Source organism: Nomascus leucogenys, chromosome 6 (genome assembly GCF_006542625.1).
Source record: "Nomascus leucogenys isolate Asia chromosome 6, Asia_NLE_v1, whole genome shotgun sequence".
Classification (NCBI taxonomy): domain Eukaryota; kingdom Metazoa; phylum Chordata; class Mammalia; order Primates; family Hylobatidae; genus Nomascus; species Nomascus leucogenys.
The window spans coordinates 53287694-53302823 of NC_044386.1; positions in this window are offsets into that span (position 1 = coordinate 53287694).

The following is a 15130-nucleotide window of genomic DNA, read 5'->3' on the forward strand; positions in this document are numbered from 1 at the left end:
TAAGAAGAAGTGTGGGTACACAGAGATTATACCAGTCAGGGTTCTCCAGAGAAACAGAGCTAACAGGAAGTATGTATAAATAAAGATATATTTTAAGAAATTGGCTTGTGCAATTACGGAGGCTGGCAAGTCTGCAATATGCAGGATGGGCCAGCCGGCAGGACACCTACGGAAGAGAAGAGCAAATGTTGCCATTCAAGTGGAAAGACCACTTGCTGGAAGAATTTCTTCTTTGAGGGAGGTCAGTCTTTTGTTCCATTAAGGCCTCCATCTGATTGGATGAGACCCACCCACCCTCATGGAGGGCAATCTGCTTTACTCAAGGTCCCCCACTAAAAATGCTACTCTTGTCCGAAAACACCCTCACAGGAACATCTGGAGCATGTCTGACCCAATATCTGAGCAATGCGGACTAACCAAGTTGACAAACGAAATTAATCATCACACAGACGAAGGTACGCAGAGATGAAGGTGTTGTGAAGACAGAGGCAGAGATTGGAGAGATGGGTCTATAGCCTGGGAAGGGCAGCAATTGCTGGGAACCACCAGAAGCTAGGAGAGAGGCATGGGACAGTTTCTTTCTTAGAGCCTCCGGAAGAAGGCAACTGGGTTGTCTCTCAACATCTCAGTTTTGAACTTCTGGCCTTCTGAACTTGAATAATTACATTTCTGTTGTTTTAAGCCATGCAGTTTATGGCAATTTGTTAAAGTGGCCCCAGGAAAGAAGATAGAGATAAACCCAGCAGTGGCACAGTCACATTTACCAGCAGATGTCAGGATCTGATGCACTGCTGAGATTTGAGATGTTCATGATGCCAGGTACAAAACAGACCTTTGTATGGGCACCGAGGAAGATGAGGGAAGGGGGAGGAAGGCCTGGATGTAGGGTTTCCTGAAAATAATTACAACATATAGGACAGGAAAAAGAGAAGTTAACCTTCTTATATATGAAAAGCTACAATTTTAAAGTCAGTAAGAAAAGGATAAAAAGCCTATTGGAAAAGTGAACAAAGAAACAATCAATGTACAAACGAAGAATGACAAATGGCCACTAAATAGCCACCTTGTTGATCTGGGCTCATTGTGCATATGCTGTGTCCATTCCATGTGTACTCAGGGTTTGCTCTTTCAAGTGCATCACGAGGATGCCTGTTTTGGAGAAGAGCTCTGTGAGACCAGATGCAGTAAAAGTGGGAGCTGGACGGCCTACTCCGGCAGTGGGAGAGATGCTGCTGCCCAGGAACAGGCTCCCCAGACCCAGAACAATGGCTGATGTGAAATATGAAAGCATGATCAATGCATTCATCAAGAAATGGGCGTTGGTTGAAGACCTTCTTTATTTTCAGCACTGTACCACACCCTGGGGAGCACAAGAGCCCCAGGGAAGACAAAGGCTGAGGGATATGAAATTACAGGACAGCAATCCAAGGTGGAATGAACTATTTCACCTACATTAATATTAGTGACTTCCAGTTCTGGCTGTACATTTGCATCCCTGGAGAGCTTTTTAAAAATACAGATGCCTACTAGAGTGTTCATACTAGTGGCACTATTTGTAAGAGCCCCAAACTGGAAACTCTCCAAATGCACATCAACAGTAGAAAGGATAAATAATTACGGATTATTCACATAATAGAGCACCATTCAGCAATGACGATGAAAGATTGACAGCTACACACAATAATGTAGATAAATTAGATAAATAAGTGTAGATAAATCTCTTAAGTATAATGTTGAGTGAAAGAAACTAGATAGAAACAGGTCACTCTTTAATGTACCATAGTAATGTAAGATGTTAACAATAGGGGAATGTGGGACAGGGTATGCGGTACCCTCTGTACCGTCTGCACTTCTGTAATTCTAAAACTATTCTAAATTTTTAAAACTTGCTTAGGTATAAAAAAGTCATGCTGTATGATTCCATTCATATCAAATACAGAGACAGACACAATTCATGTATGCTATTAGAAGTCAGGATAGTTGGGGGGAACGTTGTCTGGAAGGGTACATGAGGGAGACTTTGGGGTGGTAGTAGCCTTCTATGTCTCAATCTATGTGCCAGTTATATGGACGTGTATCATTTTGAAAATGTATTGAACACTTATCTGCCCTTTTTTTGTACATATATTTTATTTCATTAAAAAATTAAAAGCAGCCAGGTGTGGTGGCTCACACCTGTAATCTCAGCACTTTGGGAGGCCGAGGAGGGTGGATTACCTGAGGTCAGGAGTTTGAGACCAGCCTGGCCAACATGATGAAACCCCATCTCTACTAACAATACAAAAATTACCAGGTATGGTGGTGCGTGCCTGTAATCCCAGCTACTCGGAAGGCTGAGGCAGGAGAATTACTCGAACCTGGGAAACAGAGGTTGCAGTGAGCTGAGATTGTGCCATCGCACTCCAGCCAGGGCAACAGAATGAGACTCAGTCTCAAAAAAAAAAAAAATTGAAAGCTATTCTGACATCCTGTTCTACCCAGACTAAGCAAGTCAGAATTTTGGGTGGAGTCCCTGGGCTTTTTGTTAAAGCACCGTAGATTATTCCAGTGTGCATCAGTGACTGAGAGCCACCGCTATTTGTTCTGCAGGCAATGAGAAGAGCCAGAAATCAGTAGAGCCTGGAGCTGTGAGTTCATGCTTCCTTCTTACAGGAGGCAAGGCGTGTATGGATCCTCAAAGGCTGGGAGGGATTGATGAGACCAGCAGGGCTCCACAATAAATGAGCGTTTTCAGCCTAGGAAGCATTGAATTTCCAATTCTCATTTTTCTGTTTTTCTGGCGCTGGCTACATTTTGCCTGGAAACTTGATTCCCCATCTTAAATGCTCTTGTCATATGTTGGCCCCTTAGGGTCAAGAGCTGTGAAGAGAGTCTCACCAGACTTCATGCAAATAGAGAAAATTAAAAAGCAATTAGTCTTATGTACCCTGGGCACTGTATTTTATCTAATTTGTACACTTTCTTGTGTTTCTACTCAAGCCTCAATAAGCCTTTACGAAAGCATGGGTGAAATAAATGACTGGAAAAACAAGCTGCAGCATCCAGATTTTGACCACAGAAGCACCCTCTGTAGCATTAGTGATCAACTCCTAACACACAATACATTTAGTGTGTGAAGCTGGGGACAGGAGACCCGTAGGGGCAAGGATTGGTGGATTCCAGGTGTATACAGCAGACACATTCTGTGCTGAGTGTGTGTTGCTGTTTACAATTCATTACCATTCCAGAGAGTTCAGTTGACTCACTGGTACATTTCTTATTATAAGGGAGAGGGGACCTATAGACTATGGACTAAGAGCATTTAGGAATTTATAGTTGGCATTTGCATTCAGAGAGTCATTACTTTCCTGGGCTCATTATAGTTTACAATAATGCAACAACAATAAAAACAGCTGACCTTTATGAGTGGTCAGATCATTCCAGGCACTTTGCCAAGCCCTTTCCATGAATTACCTCATTTAATCCTCACTTCAATCTTATGAATCCCCACTTGACAGGTGAGAAGACTGGTGCCCAAGGTTAATGTTATCTAAGGTCTCACCACCTGTCAGAAGCAGAGCTAGTTTTAACAAAGCAGTTGATTCCCCAGACAGTGTTTTTAACTGTGATGTGATACTGGTTAAAGATGGGATCACATGGCCTTGTAACAAATTGTCCTTAAAGTTCTCCCTCCTTCCCATCCTAGATTCATCCACCCTACCCTAAGTCACCCTGCCCCTTCTTCTCTCCCTTTGCCTTCCTTTTCCTGTCTTTTGATATTTGTGTTTATTCTGAAGAGCTGTTTCTCTTTCTTTCTCCGCTTCTCATCTCTAGAAGAGCAAATGATGAATTAAATCATACTAAGATGTTTGGGATTTGCTGTGTAATTTCTCTCAAGAGTGATTGCACTTGAAGAGAAACTGCACAAGGACAATGCTTATCACCCATGAGTGCTTATGAAGGCAACGTAAGCTAACCCAGGGGTCAGCAGACTATGGCTTGCTGGCCAAATCCTGTTTTGGTAAATAAAATTTTATGAGGACACAGCCACGCCCATTGGTGTATTTATTATCTAGGACTGCTTTGGCGCTAGCAGGGCAGAGTGGAGCAATTAGGACAGAGTTGCTAGAGACCACAAAGCATAAAACGTTTTCTGCCTGGGTCTTGCAGAAAAACTGCTGATTTCTCAGTTAATCCAGAGAGAGCTTCTAGTGCGGAACTTGGTGCATAGGCGCTCAATAAATGCCAATTTCCTTTTCTGCAGGTTTCAGGTGCCTTCGTGTGGGTGGACTCTGGGCAGGAGGCACATTCTGAAATCACATCACATGGGTCATTACTGACCCTGTCCGTTCACAGTGGGCAGCGGGGGTGACAATCCTTACTGAATATTCATTTACACTTTGGCAAGTGAAAGAGTGACAAGTGTCCTCACAGAAACAAAGTGATGTATTATTCAGTTTGCAGAGAGTGCTTCCTGATGTGAAAGCAGTGGGGCAGACCCAGCTGGGGTGGAGGTGTCATTTCTGTGCCGGCAGAAGTGAGCAGTCAGGCAGGGACCATGCCTCCGTGCCACAGGCACAGGACAGTTATGATTCTTGAGAATTGTTTCTTTCACCAGATATGGATTTTGCGTCAAAGAAGGCACTTAAGATCTCCTTCAAAATATGTTCAAAATAATAAAAACTGAAATTAGTCTCACAACACTTGAAGTTAACTGCAGTATCGGCTTTTTTATTATATTTTTGCGAAAGACCACTGTCCATCATGCAATCGTTGTTCTTCCCTGGTTAGGGCAGGGGTGATGTGGGATTATTAGGGACAAGATCAAATGTCTAGGCTGAGAGATGCTGCCTTCAGCGCCATTCCAGGAAGCCACTCAATACAAACCCTTGGCTCCTCCTTGAGTTTTACCTTCTCTGATTTGGGGGAAGCAGGGGTCTTGCATTTGTGGACCCTTCTCTCCAGGTGCTGTATTTCCCTTAAGGGTACCCAAGTTCTGGGATCTCTTATTATCTCCTGGATGATTTAGGATATCTTATCTTTTTTTTTTTTTTTTTTTTTTTTTTTTTTTTTTTTTTTTGAGACAGAGTCTCCCTCTGTCGCCCAGGCTGGAGTGCAGTGGTGCCATCTTAGCTCACTGCAAGCTCCACCTCCTGGGTTCATGCCATTCTCCTGCCTCAGCCTCCTGAGTAGCTGGGACTACAGGCATCAGCCACCACGCCCGGCTAATTTTTTGTATTTTTAATAGAGACGAGGTTTCACTGTGTTAGCCAGGATGGTCTTGATCTCCTGACCTTGTGATCCGCGTGCCTTGGCCTCCCAAAGTGCTGGGATTACGGGTGTGAGCCACCGCGCCCGGCTGAGATCTTATCTTCTTAAAGGTGCCTCCATGACTTGATAGTTCACATTGTGCCTCTCACCACCCTAAGAAGATCCAGTTTCTATGAAGTTGGTACAGTGATGGAAATTTGGGATTACAGTAGTTCCCCCTTAGCTGCAGGTGATATGTTCCAAGACCCCCAGTGGATGCCTGAAACCGAGGAGAGTACTGAACCATATATATACAATGTTTTTTCACCTGAAAACTGAGATGGCTACTAAGTGACTAACGGATGGAAGCCTATGCCGCATGGATACCTGGACAAAGGGATGATTCACATCCCAGGTGGGACAGAGCAGAATGGTGAGAGATTTCGTCATAATACTAGAATGATGCACAATTCAAAACTTATGAATTGTTTAGTTCTGGAAATTTTCATTTAATATTTTTGGTCCATGGTTGATGGTAGGTAACTGAAACCATGGGAAGTGAAACCATCGGTAAGAGCGGAGTATTGTAATAAGAAATTAACTATGTTGTCTTAGCCAGCAAAGCTGGAGGCCATGGCTTATTGGTACAACTTAATTCCAGGGAGCAGGTATGAGGACTGAGGGGAATGAGGAATGGAGGAAGAGGAGAGATTAGGATGGGTTGGAGAGCCAGCCTTCTCTAAGTAAGATGGATTGTATCATCTCATGAGATCATTCTCCGTGAAGATGTGTAAACTGGGCCCCAGGACAGTCCACCCTAAGGACAGAAAGGGAGAAGAATTTATCCACCAGCTCCTGTTTTTTTCCCACCAGCCTCTGAAAGGTCTGAGCCACAGGTTCTTACTTCCCTTGGGTTTCCTAGCTGCATACACAGACCCTGAGTGGGGTTTTTCAAAGTCCCAGGACTCATCGGCACAGGTGCAGCCACTTTGTGCTCTTTTCGGGTCCTCAGCACTCTCTATTTCCACACAGGCCTTGGCTCTCTAGGGCAGCACCTGCAGCTCTCTGCTTGAGGCTTTCCCTGGTTGCAGGTTCATGACAGGCCCACATGCCATGGAGTTAACTGTCCTGGGAGTTGAGAGTGGGTGCGTAAATACGCCAATGCCTTTGTCCCTTGGGTGAGCCAAACTTGAAGCATGTGCTGTGTAGTCTCACAGAGATGTCAAATGGGATCGAGTCCCAGTTATTCACTGCAACAACTGGCTCATACACACACCCTTTGTTGTCTTTCTTCTCACCCTTGTCTCCCTTCCCTAGACCCTTATCAATGTTCCTAGGATTACCTCCAAATTCTTATCTTGCCATCTGCTCCTGGGAGAACTCAACCAAAGGCAATAGAGAGGCCTTTGCAGAGGTGAGAGGCACACAGCACAGGCATGCAGTGAGTGCTGCCATATTGCACCTGTGTAAAGCTGCTCAGAGACCATGAAGAACTGGTCACTGCAGTGACCACTGGGGCAGAAGTCAGGTGAGACTGAGAGGATCTGAAGTGGCACATACAGGTATCGTATGGGTGTTTGATTTACCTGAGAAAAAACAGTAAAGTTCACAGATTTTGTGTAGGCCCTGAGGAGGTATTCATCCCATGCAGTGACTGTGCTCAGCACTACCTGTAAGTCGATGCATCTAAGCCTTGCCATTTGTGAAATGGGTACTATGATCATTATCCACATTTTACAAATGAGAAAACTGAAGCCCAGATGGATTAAGTAAATTGCCTAAGGTAATAAAGTAAGAAAAAGGCAGGAGCAGGACTTGAACCCAAGGCAATTTACTTCCAGAAGCTGTGCCTTTAAGTTCATGGTTAAGGATGATGTGCCTTGACCATTACTATGATAATAGCAGGGTTACCATGGCCAACCGAGACATTCAGGCGTCCTGTCCCACTGACCTCCGACAAGACTCAGTTCCGTAGGCTGAGTGGGTGTGTGTGAGTGTGAGTGTGAGTGTGAGTTTGTGTGCTTATGTATTGAGTGATGGGAGCAATGGGAAAAGGTTAAAATGTAGAGACCACATTCCCTGAAGTGTTATCCAAGGAAATAACCCCCCACTCTTTGCAATCAAAGCAAAAGCTGGGTCTGAGTCTCGGGTCTTGGTTTGGGTCTTTTTCCAGGACCTGAGGCTGTTTCTAAATTAGACTTTAACTTACTGACCATCAAATAAGCACAAAGCAAAACAACTTTGGTTGAGTTAAGTGTAAATGAGTCAGAGGCAGACAGATTAAATTTTCCCTCAAATGCACATGGGTTAAAAAAATTATAGTCTCCAGAGAGGCTGGCTCCTTGAGGACTGAGTTTTTGCTAAGTCAGCACATTGGAGGAAGAGTCTGTGACTCTCTGCCAAACCCCAAGCGCCACTGGCCTCCTCGCCTTGGCTTCTTGCTGAACCCAGGAGGAATCCATCTTCCTAAATCCTTGCTGTCTGTCAGAACTGAGGGCCCATTTCTGTGCAAATGAGCCATTGTTATAATTTGTGCCACTCCTTACAGACTTACGGACTTTTTATTTTTTACACCAACTCCTATGTAGTATTTCAAAAGTCTCCTTTCTGTCCCTGTATCCCTCCTGCCCTGCTACCATCTCTTTGCCAACAAATTCAAAACAGGAGTCAGCGACAGGCGTTCTTTGAGTCTAGCCCAGAATCTCACTCTGCCTCTGGCAGTATATTTCTGACAGGTGCAGAACAGGCAGGAGAAATGACAGCATCATGCAGAATGCAAGCAAATATGGCACTGTGAATCATCATTTCTCCTGCTAGGATCCGTCTGGGTTATAGTGAAATCATCTTTTGGGAGTTTTTGTTCTTTTGCTCGAACAAAGAAATCACTTGTGGATATTATTCATTCTCCAATTCCCTTTTTAAGAACACAACAATTAGAAAAGGATTAGAATAATTTGAGTAGCTGGATACTTCTCATTCCAAGTTTTTGTGGTAAAAATATGTTCTCCATTGCAGTGTGGCTATAAAAACAAAACTGCAGCAAGACCATTGATGTGTCTCTGAATACTGGCTGCAGAGGGCAGCGGGATGACATTTACAGGGAGCATACAGGCTGACTGACAGTTGAAAACTGAGTGCAAACTGGTCTACGTAGCCTTGATTTGTTAAATTGCAGGCAATTCTAGTTCCAAGGTGGGTGAAATGAACAATCTAGAGCCAGGAAAATCAACCTCTTCCCCTTGCAAAATGGATACAGTTTCTAAAACGGAGCCTCTGGCACCTGCCAATTCCTTTGCATTTGGCTTGGGTTTTAATGAGTGCCCAGGGTGTAGTTGTCTCTCACAAGCTTTTTGCTGAGCATCCAGCTAATGCCTCAGAACTCCACTTGTAGAACTTCTGGCATCCCCACCTGCAATATTCCAGAGGCCTTGTTTGTTCAGGCACTTTTTGTTCTATGGATCCTGGAAGGCACTTGGATCTGAGAGTGGAACAGATTTCAGAGAACATGCGCATCAACCCATCGAACATTCTGCAGGGTTGGTGACATACAATGCTTTAGAATAGCGCCCATTTAATGGCTTGCATACAGCTCACGAGAGGATTCTGAAGTGCAGCCTCCTTTGATACTGAGCTGTATGTGTGGAAGCCACGGTGAAGTTGAACAGCAGATGGAAAACTCCACCAAACCTTTTATTGGCCATATGTCACTTTTGAGTGTTGGCCAACAAACTAAATTTGCAGCTAATATATAATGATTTAAACAGCAAAAAAGAGCAGCTGCACTTCGATTTCTGATGTCTTTTCTCCAGGCTCCCCTAGCTTGCTGGAGTTCCTTGAGTTTTTTTTCTTTAACCCTGTGCTGTCTCCCTGAATCTTCACCAGGTGGCACCATCTTCAGCACTACAGTGTAAACTGCCTCCAACTTTGCCGGCTTAGCTCCCTGCTGCTTCTTTCTCATGGGCTAAGATTTCTAATTTTTTGCTATTATTATCATTATTATTCAATTTGATAAGAAATACCACAAAGCACAAGACTCTGGTATTTTTGTACTTTCACCCACTTGGCTATCTTCTTTTTTTTCAAATCCCTCATGGGCACAGAGCCCCCTGTAGTCTCTTTTGGGGTGTCTGGGCTGGCCTTCTGCTCAGCCTGTAGGGTTTGTCCTTGGGGTGGACTGTGGAAGGGCAGCTCATTCTGCTTTATGAGGATATGACCTGGGATGGAGCTCCCCTGGGAAACTCAACTCTCTTACTGTCAGAATCATCTAGCAGGAAATGATTAATGTCTGAAATAAGGAGAACAGGCCACCTCCTGGCTCTTAATTTTTTCTAGCTCTTCCACCCGATGCAATTGAAGTGGCAAGTCTTCATTCCCAGTGGCCATGAACACACTGGCTGGCCTAGTGCTTTCAGTCTCCTGGAAGAAGAGGCTCCTTGTTACAAAGTGAGGGTTATGCAATTGCTTTTGGGGTCAAAGTGCTGGAAACAGCCAGGAAAGGAGCGGGGAACCATATGAATCTAAGCCTGCATGTCTGCCAACCACTAACTCAATAATTCAGTTTAGAAATATGTGATTGCTGACGACATGTGATCATAAAATGGCCCTAAAGTTGTTATTGTAACCATCTCCAACTCAGGTTTCTGTGTATTAATTTTCCTGAAAAACTCAGCCACCTCCCTAAGGTTGTTCAAAAGACTTTAAACAGCATTGTGAATAAAAATAGTAACAGAGTACATCAAACTCAATGATTTCTACAACATCTGGAGCAAAGCACATTAAATGAAGAGTAAAATCCACATTCATCATGGGTGTTTGGGTTTGTTTTCTGTTTTTATAAACAGATGAAGTAAGAAATATCTTTCCTGTAGGGATTTTTAGTTATCTGTTCCTGTGCTACACTGGACGCTTCACAGAAGAATTATAGCCTTGGTTTTTGTATTTGTAGGAGTTGGTTCTCTTTTTAGGTTGGATAGGTTGGATTAAGATTTTGTCCTGCAGCAACTTCACCTTGGGGAATTTATCCTACAGATAGAACTGCTGCATGAAATAACATGTGTACGTCGTTAATCATTTCATCCTTATTTATAAGAGCAGGAGATTGGAAACAACCCAAATGTTTATCAATAAAGGGCAAACTTATAATGCAACCATACATTGGAAAGAGCTCCAAGACATTTGTCAAGGTGCAGAACAGATTGGATTGTGCACTTTTAAATCCGTGTAATATTTGTTTGTATACACAAAAAGAAACTTTGGAAGGATACATACAGAAGTAAGCTGAGGGGACTGCAAGGACAGAGTCTATAGGAGAGAATAAACCACTTGCTTCTCAGCCTCTTGGAAGCTGGCTTTTGTGTCCATTGTTCCAAAGCAAAAATTCCCTACTGGCTCACCTATCATGTCCTAACTGCCAATCGTGAGCTTCCTTGATACTCCTGACCATTGCTGACCACTCGCTCCTTTACAGTGAGGCAACTCCAGTGTAGAATAATCAGAAATTCTGCCATTTGAAATTCTGCAGCTCTGCTGGTGAGGAAGCTGATATTTCTGAGCATGTGCTGTCTTTGCAGAGGTTATCTCTTTTAATCAGTTTTTTTTTTTTTTTTTTTTTTTTTGAGATGGAGTCTCACTCTGTCGCCCAGGCTGGAGTGCAGTGGCGCAATCTCAGCTCACTGCAAGCTCCACCTCCCAGGTTGCTCACGCCATTCTCCTGCCTCAGCCTCTCCGAGTAGCTGGGACTACAGGCGCCCGCCACCACGCCCGGCTAATTTTTTGTATTTTTAGTAGAGATGGGGTTTCACCGTGGTCTCGATCTCCTGAGCTCGTGATCTGCCCACCTCGGCCTCCCAAAGTGCTGGGATTACAAGCGCGAGCCACGGCGCCAGGCCTAATCTCTTTTAATCATTATAACGGCCCTTTGAGAGAGGTACTATAGTTATCTCCATTTTCCAGATGAAGAAACTGAGGCTCAGAGAGCTTAATTAACATGTCTTGAGTTGTATGACTCCTGGGTGATGGGGTCAAGATTGAGCCCTAGATGGCTAGTCTCCAATGCAAGTGTCTGAGCATTTTGTGAATCTGCAATGCAGCAATGCTCCATTTACTGCTTCTGTCTTCCCTCTGACTCTGCTCTGGCCTATTTCTTCTTTTTCTCTTCTCCTCTTCTTCTTCTTCTTCTTTTTTTTTCTTTTTTGAGACAGAATTTCACTCTTGTTGCCCAGGCTGGAGTGCAGTGGCACAATCTGGGATCACCGAAATCTCCCCCTCCCAGATTCAAGCAATTCTCCTGGCTCAGCCTCCTGAGTAGCTGGGATTACAAGCATGTGCCACCACACCTGGCTAATTTCATATTTTTAGTAGATATGGGGTTTCTCCGTGTTGGTCAGGCTGGTCTCGAACTCCCAACCTCAGGTGATCCACCTGCTTTGGCCTCCCAAAGTGCTGGGATTATAGGCATGAGCCACCATGCTGATCCTGCTGTGGCCTATTTCTTCCACTACTCTTGCTGGTCATATCCTAACTCCTTTACCAGCTCTTCTTTTTTCTTGTTCTCAAACACAGATGTCTCCAAGGTCCCACCTTTGTTCTCCTCTCTGTAGCTACCCTCGCACTACCTCTGAAAAGTTTGACTCTCACCCAATGGGTTTGCCTTCTGAGTCCATGTGTGTATGTTCAGACACTCATTTCCAGCTGCTTGATGGACATTGCCACCTGGATGTGCTGTAACTGGAGGGCCAATATTTCCCAAACCCAATACCTCATCTTCCTGCTCACAATTTGGTTCTTCTTCTTGTTTCCCTTTCCTGATAATACTACCCCCGAAACTTCCCATCCCTTAAGCTCAAAACCTTAGGGAAGGTTTTGATTCCTTTTTTCTCCCTTGCTTCCAATTTCCAATAATTAAAATATTATGCTGTTTTGGGTTCTGCTGCCTTCGCATGGCTCTGTTGCTCATGACATCTTGCCTCTCCTAACTAACCATCCCCCCCTGTATGGGATGTTCTTCTCCTGTTATCTAACCAATAATCCTGATATAGTATGCCACCCATGAGATCAATGTGAGGGAAATTTTCAGATGTGGAACACACAAAAAGACTTTGTAAATGGAAAGGCCAGGAGCATGACTTATTATAAAGCTGCCAATCCTCCTTAAATTATAAATTTAGTGAGGCCCCAATAAAAATAGCAGCAGGTTTCAAAAAATATTTTTTTTGTAACCAGACAAGCTGATTTGAGAGTTCTGATGGAAAAATAAGTATACTAGAATACCAGGAAATTTCTGAAAAAGAGGACTAATAAGAGAGAACTAGCCCAAATAGATATTGAAATTATTATAAAATGTTGTCCATTAATATAATTTAATAACTGTATATGAATAAACAAGTAGAATAGACATAATAGAATCAAACTGACCCCAATACTTACAAGGATTTAGTATTTCTTAGATTTTGTGAATCTTTATCAGTGGGGACAATTTTTACAATTCAATAAATAGTGCTGGGACAATTGGGGAGCCATCTGGAAAACAATAAAGTTGTATCTCTCCTAACTCTCTATACCAAAGTGAGTGCCAGATGGACTATCAACATGAAAATTAAACTATCAAAGTTCTAGGAAAATAACTGAAATTTTTAAAATGATCGTGGCATAGAGAAGGCCTTTCTAAGCATGATTAAAACCAAATATTTCTGCATGATAGAAAACACTATAAATAAAATCAAATTCTGAACAGGGAAAAATATTTGTAACAAACATGTCAGACACAGGGCTTAATTTATTAAAATATAAAGAACTACTACAAATCAATAGACAAAGAGATCAAAACTCTAACAGAAAAATTGGCAAAGTACATGAGCCAATAGCTCACAGAAGGAAATACGAAGAGTATTTAGATATTTGAAAACATGCCAAGGCTCCACGCAATAAGCAATTGTAAATTAAAACTGTATTTTTCACCTTGTAGCCAAAGATAATTAAAATGTATTTTCAGTCGCCTATTTTGGACAAGATTATGAGGACACAGGCATACCCGCTTTTTTTTTTTTTTTTTTTGAGACAGGATCTCACTCTGTCACTCAGGCTGGAGTGCAGTAGCACGATTTCAGCTCACTTCAACCTCCACCTTCCAGGTTCAAGGGATTCTCCCACCTCAGCTTCCTGAGTAGCTGGGATTATACGCATGCACCACCATGCCCAGATAATTTTTGTATTTTTTGGTGGAGACTGGGTTTCACCATGTTGGCCAGGCTGGTCTTCAGCTTCTGACCTCAGGTGATCCGCCCACCTCGGCCTTCCAAAGTGCTGGGATTACAGGTGTGAGTCACCGCTCCTGCCCCATACGTATATTTTAGTTATGTAAACAGAACAACCTCTGAAGAGGGAAATTTTTGAATATCATCCAAATTTAAAATGTGCATACTCTTTGATGTATCAATTGCATGTTTGAGAATTTCTCCTACATTTTTATTTGTACTTATGTCTGAAGAAATCTAAAGATATTTGCTGCAGCACTAAGTGTAACAGTATGTTTTATCAACTCAAAAAAGAAATGAAAACAATCCCAAGCATGGAGGCTGCCATGCTTACCCTCTGCTTAAAGCCTCCCAGTTGATTTCTGCCAGTGATGAAAGATTTTGTAATACTGCCCCAGCCCGCCCTTTTTCTCTTGTCTTGCTTCCCTCTGTACTCCCTACACTCAGGCCAAATGACCACACTGTTTGCCCTGCACCTTCCCATCTCCATATCTCTCTTTGTGCTGATTCTGCTGCCTGGCTGGTCCTCTCTCCAGCCTTTCCCCTCTTCTTCATCTGTGTGAATACTAACCTGCCTTACAGGCCACCTCTTTCTGAAGACATCTTCAGTTGAAAATAGCCACCTCTTCTAACCTGACATGATCCTTTTTGCCAAACCATTAACTTATATTTTCTACCAAGAATGAAAATATATTCATGTATTTTCTGATATTAAAGTATGTAATATGCACATACTTTAAAAAGTGGAAAATCTCAGGGCTCATCCCCATATGTGTACATGTGTGTGATGTGCAGGTGTGGGTGCATAGAAGAATAAAGAAAAAATAAATTTCCTGAAGTAGATTTCTGGGTCAAAGAATATGCATATTTAAAATGTTGATATGTGTTGCCAAACTGATCTCAGGAAAGATTCAGAATTCACTCGACAATATTTATTGAGAACATAACATGTGACAGGAACTATATGCTAAATATTCAGGCTGCAATGGAGAGCAACACCAGATGTGGTCTCTGCCCCTGCACCAAATCAAATAAAAGGGATTTGATCCAGTTGTGAATTCAAGGATGACTTCCTGGAGGAAGTGACATTTCAGGTAAAGCCCAAAGCTTACATAGGAGATTGCTAGACTAATGGGAGTTAATAGGTCTTCATTCAATGCCTGTATAAATGTGGCTGGACAGGGAGTTTAAGAAGGCTGGGATGGCGGGAGTAGAAATGAGGTGGAGTGTGGTGCAAGATGAGGCCAAAAACATGTGTAGGGAGCATACCATAGACAGATTTGTAGGTCTTGTGAAAGATCTTACTGTTTTTCTAACAGCAAGGAGGGGTATAAGCAAGGTTTAGGGATCATATTTGTATTTCGAAAGGATAAATTAGCCGAGTAGAGAGAACTGATTAACAGAGGCAAGAATGAAGATAGGTTGACAAGGTAGGAGGGTATTGCAGCAGTCCAAGTGACAGATGATAACAGCTTAAACTAGTCTGAATTGCAGACTGTGATACATAGCTTGGACCAGGATAGTCAAAGCAGACATACAGAAGAGCAGATCATTTTATGATTTTACCAATTTATACCACTATTAGAAATGGATATCATTGGTCAATTTTGCCATTGCCAATCCAAGGTGATTGTGTGTGTGTGTGTTTA